We start from the raw sequence: 8,239 nt of genomic DNA on the forward strand, positions 1-8,239 counted from the left end.
GAGATAAATAATGTATAAAATGAAACTGTGAATTTGAGGTGATGATGGACAGTGATCCCTTAGAGACAGGAAAGGAAAGAGGTAAACTCTAATATTACCACAGTTTACAACCTTGAGGGAGTTTCCAGGGTAAAACACAGGGAGAGATAATCTAGATGGAGCCTGAAAACTCCCTGAGTTGAAGAGACAGAAATGGGAATCCAAAGAGACCAAGATGGCTAGAGTTTCCAGGACACAGTGTTGAAGAGAAGAGAGCTACACAGAAAGAAAGCCCTGGGGACGAGTAGAGGATCTCCTTCATATATTCATCAGTTTATTCATCAGTGTATTTTTGACGAAGCCATCTGAGGCCAGTGAAAAGCCATCTGTTAGCATTAGAAAATAGTGTCAGTTGCTTACATAAAGCTGGGAATAGTACTTGTTCCCACTAGTAAGACTGAAATAATTCACACTTCTGGGGCATTGTGTAGAATACGCAGGAAGATCTTGCTTAGCAGTGGGGGCTATAGCCCTAAATGGTGTATTAATTTGGATTTGTCTAACAAATAACAAAAGGAAGACTTGAAAGGATCAGACTATTTCTAAATAAGTTAAATGAATTTCAGATAAAATGGGTATATCCAACAACTAAAAATGTGAATGAAAAATGGATGGCATCCAAATAAAGATGACCAGGCATACACAAAAGCAGGAAAACATAAACCATAATGAGAAGAATAATAAATTAATAGAAACTGACCCAGAAATGAAACAGATGTGAGAATTAGCATATAATGACATTAAAAAATATATTAGAATCATATTCTGTATGTTCAAAATTTAAGTTTAGATATGAAAGATATTAGTGCCCAACTCTTTGCAGCCCCATGGACTGTAGCCCACTAGGCTCCTTTGTCCAAGGGATTCTCTAGGTAAGAATACTGGAGTGGCATTCCCTTCTCCTTGAAAATAAAATATGAAAAAAGGAGGATTGTTAAAGTGTTAAAAGAAAAAAAATATATATATATAGCCATTGAAGATATATTTTAAAAGTGAAGGCAAAAATAATGATATCCTTGGCATACAAAAGCTGAGGGAATTTATTACCAGCAGACATGCATTACAAGAAATGTAAAAGGAAATTCTTCAAGCAAAAAAAGATAAAACATAAGATAAAAACGTGGGTATATATGAAGGAATGTAGAGCACTAGAAATAACAACAGGTTAATTATATAAGATATTTCCATATTATTTAACTCTCTTTTAAGGTAACTTGACTACACAAAATGAAAGAATATATTGTGGAGTTTATAGCACATACAAGTAAAAAGTAAAGTACATTTCAATAATGGCTAATGGGAGAGGAAAAATGGAAGTGTACAATAGTAAATATTTTATATTACGTGAGAATTACTATAATATCAATTGAAGAAATTTGTGAAAAGTTAAAAGACATACAGAATAATTCTAAAGCAATTCTAATTCTAATGCTATCCCCTCTTCTCCAGGGGATCTTCCAGACCCAGGGATCAATCCTGTGTCACTTACATCTTCTGCATTGGCAGGAGGGTTCTTTACCACTAGCACCATCTGGGAAGCCCAAAACTGAATAATAAAGGTTCAATTTAAAAGAAGGCAGTGAAAGGAAAACTTGAACAAAGAACAAATAGAAAACAAATAGCAAAATTATTAACAGTCATAAATATATCAATTATCAAATTAAATAGAATATGTCTAAATAATTAAAATGAAGAAACTGTCAGATTTGATTAAAAAAATAAAACAAGACTACTATAATGCTGCTAACAAAAAAATACATTTTAAACATAAAGATACAAATAGTTTAAAAGTAAAATGAGAGAAAATAATATACTATGCAAAAAATAGCCAAAAATTTAGAATGGCTATATTTATACCACCAGGTCTTCCCTGGTGGCTCAGTTGGTAAAGAAAATGCCTGCAATGCGGGAGACCTGAGTTCGATTCCTGTGTTGGGAAGATCCCTTGGAGAAGGGAATGGCTACCCACTCTAGGATTCTGGCCTGGAGAATCCCATGGGCTGTATAGCCCAGGAGATCGCAAAAAGTCAGGCGTGACTGAACGAATTTCACTTTCATATTTATACGAGGAAAACAGATATAAGAGTAAAGAATACTAACAGGTATTTGTTGTTGTTCAGTTGTTAAGCCATGTCTGACTCTTTGCAACTCCGTGGACTACAGCACACCAGGCTTCCCTGTACTTCACTATCTCAAAGAAAGATATTTCATAACAATAAAGGCATCAGTTCATTCAAAAGACATAGTAATTCTATATGTTTATGCATCCAATAATATGACTACAAAATACATGAAGCATAGAACTGCAGAAAAGGACTAATCAACAATTTTAATAAGAGATTACAATAGTCCTCTCTCATTATTTGATATAACAAGTATAGTGAGAATCAAAAAGGATACAGTATATATGAACATCACTATCAACCAACTTGACCTTAAGACATTTATTCAGCATTCCATTCAACAGAATATGTTCTTTTCAAGCACTGTCAGAGAATTTACTAAGACTCTGCACTTTTCTTTTTTTCAATAATTTTAAAGAATTCAAGGCATCCAAAATATGTTCAGTGACCACAAAATATTACATTGATAATTGAAAGACATCTAGTAAATGTACCCAAATAATTGAGAAAACTAAATAACATACATAAATAAATCGTGTTTCCAATAAGAAAATGTTTTGAACTGAATAAAAATGAAAACATCAATTTATCAGAATTTGCTGGATGCTGCTAAACCAGGAAATAGGAGAACATTTATAATGCCTTCATTAGTAAAGAAACAAAGTGTAAAATCAGAGACCTCAGGCTCCACTTTAAGAAACTGGAACAACAATAACAACAACAACAAAAGAAACAAATTAAAGTAATCAGAAAAAGGAATTAATAAATACCAAAGTTGGAACCAATGAAATTAGAAATAAAACAAAGAACAGAAAACCAATCAAACCAAAAGTCAATTTTTAATTTTTACTAAAGGATAGATAAGCTGAAAAGTCCTCTATCTATTAAAGATAAAGAATTATGGTTTCAAGCCTTCACACACAGGAAACAAGATGAAATTTCTTCACTTATGATTTCTACCAAGTGTTTTAGGAAGACATAATGCTAATTGCACAAAAAATATTCCAGAAAACTGAAGAGGAGAGAGTATTTCCCACATCATTGTATGAGACCAAGACCATCCTATATCAAATTAAATATAAGCAACAAAATAAAACTAAAGACCACTCTCCTTAATGAATATAGGCACACAATTATAAACAAAATTATATCAAATGACATCAAATTCAATGTAACATACATCATGATTAAGTGGGATTTATCCCAGAATAGAAGACAGATTTAAAACTTAAAAATTAATCAACGCATTTTATCATATTAAAAACTCAAGAAAGAAAATAAAACATGGTCATTACAACGGTTGCTGAAAAGATATTTAACAAAATTTATCATCTGATCCTCAAAATTTCTAAGCAAGACAGGAATAGAAAGGAACTTCTACAACCTGATACAGAGCATCTGTGAAAAACGTAACATTCAGAAAACCAAGATCATGGCATCTGGTCCCATCACTTCATGGGAAATAGATGGGGAAACAGTGAAAACAGGGTAGGACTTTATTTTTCTGGGCTCCAAAATCACTGCAGACGCTGATTGCAGCCATGAAATTAAAAGAGGCTTACTCCTTGGAAGGAAAGTTATGACCAACCTAGATAACATATTAAAAAGCAGAGACATTACTTTGCCAACCAAGGTCCCTCTAGTCAAGGCTATGTTTTTCCAGTGTTCACGTATGGATGTGAGAGTTGGACTGTGAAAAAAGCCAATTGCCAAAGAATTGATCCTTTTGAACTGTGGTGTTGGAGAAGACTCTTTAGAGTCCCTTGGACTTTAAGGAGACCCAACCAGTCCATTCTAAAGGCGATCAGGCCTGGGTATTCATTGGAAGGACTGATGCTAAAGCTTAAACTCCAATACTTTGGCCACCTCATGTGACGAGTTGACGCACTGGAAAAGACTCTGATGCTGGGAAGGTTTGGGGGCTGGAGGAGAAGGGGACGACAGAGAATGAGATGGCTGGATGGCATCACTGACTCGGTGGACACAGGTTTGAGTGAACTCCGGGGGTTGGTGATGGAGGGAGGCCTGGCGTGCTGTGATACATGGGGTCGCAAAGAGTCAGACACTATTGAGCGACTGAACTGAACTGAACGTCACAATAATGGCAAAAAAAAAAAAAAAAACTTAATGTTTTAATCCTGCTGCTGCTGCTGCTAAGTCACATCAGTCGTGTCCGACTCTATGAGACTGCATAGACGGCAGCCCACCTGGCTCCCCCGTCCATGGGATTCTCCAGGCAAGAACACTGGAGTGGGGTGCCATTGCCTTCTCTGATTTAATCCTGAATATATATTTTAAAAAAGGACAGAGATATCTCAGTAGTAATTCAAACATGATTCCAGTGGTTCTAGCCAGTGTATTTAGGCAACATAAATAAGTCATTCAGGTTAGAAATGAATCTTGTTGTCTGTGGACAACATGTTGTCTATGTAGAAAATCCAGTTAAATCTACCTAAGAACTATTTTGCAAATGAATTTCTTACGTTTGCAAAAAACAAGATGAATTTACGAAAACTAATTGTGTATCTTTACACTGCTGGAGGGATAAATTAGGAATTTGAGATTAACAGATACAAAAACTACTATATATAAAATAGATAAACAGCAAGTTGTTATTGTATAGCATAGGGAATTATATTCAATATCCTGTAATAACCTACAATGGAAAACGATATATGTATATCTTATCACTCTGCTGCACACCAGAAACTAATATAGAATCATAAATCAAATACACATCAATAAAAATTAATAAAAATAATGCAATTTACTATAGAATAAAAACGCTATGGATAAAATTGACAGAAACATGCAAGATATTACCAATAGAAGTCAAAGAAGATATTATAAATAGAAATATACTTTGTTTGTGGGTTTACTATTAAGATATTAATTCTCCTCGCTTATAGTTTCCTTTGCTGTGCAGAAGCTTTAATTTATTTAGGTCCCATTTGTTTATTTTTGCTTTTATTTCCAATATTCTGGGAGGTGGGTCATGGAGGATCCTGCTGTGATTTATGTCAGAGAGTGTTTTGCCTATGCTCTCCTCTAGGAGTTTTATAGTTTCTGGTCTTACATTTAGATCGTTAATCCCTTTTGAGTTTATTTTTGTGTATGGTGTTAGGGATTGTTCTAGTTTCATTCTTTTACAAGTGGTTGACCCATTTTCCCAGCACCACTTGTTAAAGAGATTGTCGTTTTTCCATTGAATATTCTTGCCTCCCTTTTCAAAGATAAGGTGTCCATAGGAGCATGCACAGCAAAGGAAACTATAAGCAAGGTGAAATGACAGCCTTCAGAATGGGAGAAAATAATAGCAAATGAAGTAACTGACAAAGATTAATCTCAAAAATATACAAGTAACACCTGCAGCTCAATTCCAGAAAAATAAACGACCCAATCAAAACATGGGCCAAAGAACTAAACAGACATTTCTCCAAAGAAGACATACAGATGGCTAACAAACACATGAAAAGATGCTCAACATCACTCATAATCAGAGAAATGCAAATCAAAACCACAATGAGGTACCATTTCATGGCAGTCAGAATGGCTGCTATCCAAACATCTACAATCAGTAAATGCTGGAGAGGATGTGGAGAAAAGGGAACCCTCTTACACTGTTGGTGGGATGCAAACTAGTACAACCACTCTGGAGAACAGTGTGGAGATTCCTTAAAAAACTGGAAATAGAGCTGCCATACGACCCAGCAATCTCACTCCTGGGCAAGCACACCGAGGAAACCAGAATTGAAAGAGACACATGTACTCCAATGTTCATTGTAGCACTGTTTATAATAGCCAGGACATGGAAGCAGCTTAGATGTCCATCTGCAGACGAATGGATAAGAAAGCTTTGATACATACACACAATGGAGTATTACTCAGCCATTAAAATGAATACATTTGAATCAGTTCTAATGAGGTGGATGAAACTGGAGCCTATTACACAGAGTGAAGTAAGCCAGAAAGAAAAACACCAATAGAGTATACTAATGCATATATATGGAATTTAGAAAGATGATAACGATAGACCTGTATACAAGACAGCAAAAGAGACACAGATATATTGAACAGTCTTTTGGACTCTGTGGGAGAGGGCGAGGGTGGGATGATTTGGTAGAATGGCATTGAAACGTATATATTCATATGTGAAACGACTCGCCAGTCCACATTCGATGCATGATAGAGGATGCTCGGGGTTGGTGTACTGGCATGAACCAGAGGGATGGGTTGGGGAGGAAGGTGGGAGGGGGGTTCAAGTTGGCAAACACGTTTACACCACAGGCAGATTCATGTCAATGTATGGCAAAACCAATACAATAATGTAAAGTAATTAGCTTCCAATTAAAAAAAAATGTGGAAAAAAAATAAAAAACAAACAAACAAAAAAACCCACAAAAATAAATAAATAAATTAATCCCCCCCAAAATAAATAAATTATTTAAAATATATATATATATATATATAAAGTATCTTACAAGTTTATCTATAGACTAACATAACCCCTTTCAAAATCACTGATTTTTTCTTTGAAATTGAGCTGATTTAAAACTGTTGTGAAAATGAACAAGAACTAAAACATCCCAAACAATTTTGTAAAAGAAGAACAAGTTTTGACAACTAACAATTCAAATTTCAATACTTGTAAAGTTATAGTTAAGAAATGCAGGCAGTATTGATAGAAGAGTAGGCACATAGATCAGTGGAATAGAAAAGAGACTCCATAAACAAATCTACCTGTTTACGAACAACTGAATTTTGAAAAAAGTCTAAAGGTAATGTAAAGGAGTAAACATTGTATTTTCACTAAATTATGCTGAAAAAAAATGGATATCAAGGTGCAAAATATGAATGTTTATTCATAACTTTAACATATACCGAAATTAACTCAAAATAGGTCATAGACTTAATACTATGAAAATTTTAGGGGAAAAAAGGAAATATTTATGAATTTGCTTTAGGTAGTGTTATTAAATGGTTTGCCTTGGAAACGAACAGAGATCATTCTGTCGTTTTTAAGATTGCATCCAAGTACTGCATTTCGGACTCTTTTGTTGACCATGATGGCTACTCCATTTCTTCTAAGGGATTCCTGCCCACACTAGTAGATATAATGGTCATCTGAGTTAAATTCACCCATTCCAGTCCATTTTAGTTCACTGATTCCTAGAATGTCTATGTTCACTCTTGCCATCTCCTGTTTGACCACTTCCAATTTACCTTGACTCATGGACCTAACATTCCAGGTTCCTATGCAATATTGCTCTTTACAGCATCGGATCTTGCTTCTATCACCAGTCACATCCACAACTGGGTATTGGTTTTGCTTTGGCTCCATCCCTTCATTCTTTCTGGAGTTATTTCTCCACTGATCTCCAGTAGCATACTGGGCACCTACCGACCTGGAGAATTCCTCATTCAGTATCCTATCATTGATGAAACTGAAAGAGGAGAGTGAAAGGGCTGGGTTGAAGCTCAACATTCAGAAAACAAAGATCATGGCATCTGTTCCCATCACTTCATGGGACATAGATGGGGAAACAGTGGAAGCAGTGTCAGACTTTATTTTTCTGGGCTCCAAAATCACTGCAGATGCTGATTGCAGCCAGGAAATTAAAAAACGCTTACTCCTTGGAAGGAAAGTTATGACCAACCTAGATAGCATATTAAAAAGTGGAGGCATTACTTTGCCAACAAAGGTCCACCTAGTCAAAGCTATGATTTTTCCCGTGGTCATGTATGGATGTGAGAGTTGGACTGTGAAGAAAGCTGATCGCTGAAGTATTGATGCTTTTGAACTGTGGTGCTGGAGAAGATTCTTGAGAGTCCCTTGGACTGCAAGGAGATCCAACCAGTCCATTCTAAAGGAGATCAACCCTGGGTGTTCATTGGAAGGACTTATGCTAAAGCTGAAACTCCAATACTTTGGCCACCTCATGCGACGAGTTGACTCGCTGGAAAAGAGTCTGATGCTGGGAAGGTTTGGGGGCGGGAGGAGAAGGGGACGACAGAGAATGAGATGGCTGGATGGCATCACCAACTCGATGGACAAGAGTTTGAGTGAACTCCGGGGG

This window comes from Moschus berezovskii, chromosome X, assembly GCF_049115385.1.
Source record: "Moschus berezovskii isolate FMDL1 chromosome X, NW_MosBer_1.0, whole genome shotgun sequence".
NCBI lineage: Eukaryota > Metazoa > Chordata > Mammalia > Artiodactyla > Moschidae > Moschus > Moschus berezovskii.